We start from the raw sequence: 492 nt of genomic DNA on the forward strand, positions 1-492 counted from the left end.
AATTTGTTTGCCCGTAATATGCGCAATTTTTATTCTATAAATAATCTTTATGCAAACTTTTGTTAGGTTGGTCTGGAGATACTATATGCCAAGTTTCGTGCTGATCCATTGCACGGTCTAGTTCGAAAAAGTTGGTTTTTGATAAATCGCGATTTTTCACGCATAAAAGTATAGGCGTAAGTGGGCGTGGCCTATATCCTGAGATTCATTAGGATCCAGGGAACGCGTGGATTTAAGGTTTTTTAATATCCGATGTACGGTTTGGGAGTTATAGGGCAAAACGCGTTTTTTTCTGGTATAGCGCCACCTAGTGTCGGAAGTGGGGCCTTTTTTTGCGGCTGAGGTCTTTGCGGAGCTTTGGACCAGTCCTGAAAATGGCGCGTCGCCACCATGTACTGTTTAGGCTGCAGCGGCAGTTTTATCCGGAGAAGAAAAATAATGGAGAAGAATCCTAGCGAAAACAATAGGGTTCCACAGCCCTGCTGTGTGAAC

The 492-nt window shown here is 43.5% G+C and overlaps 1 protein-coding gene and 1 long non-coding RNA gene across 4 annotated transcripts in view; both read left to right on the forward strand.

Annotated features, from left to right (window-relative positions):
• The window catches only part of ppm1f (protein phosphatase, Mg2+/Mn2+ dependent, 1F), a 134,884-nt gene that overhangs the window by 39,359 nt on the left and 95,033 nt on the right, over nt 1–492 (forward strand). The window lies entirely within an intron of this gene.
• LOC116686289 (uncharacterized) overlaps nt 1–492 on the forward strand; it is a 4,481-nt gene that overhangs the window by 3,623 nt on the left and 366 nt on the right. The window lies entirely within an intron of this gene.

The sequence above is a fragment of the Etheostoma spectabile genome, unplaced genomic scaffold (genome assembly GCF_008692095.1).
Source record: "Etheostoma spectabile isolate EspeVRDwgs_2016 unplaced genomic scaffold, UIUC_Espe_1.0 scaffold342, whole genome shotgun sequence".
NCBI lineage: Eukaryota > Metazoa > Chordata > Actinopteri > Perciformes > Percidae > Etheostoma > Etheostoma spectabile.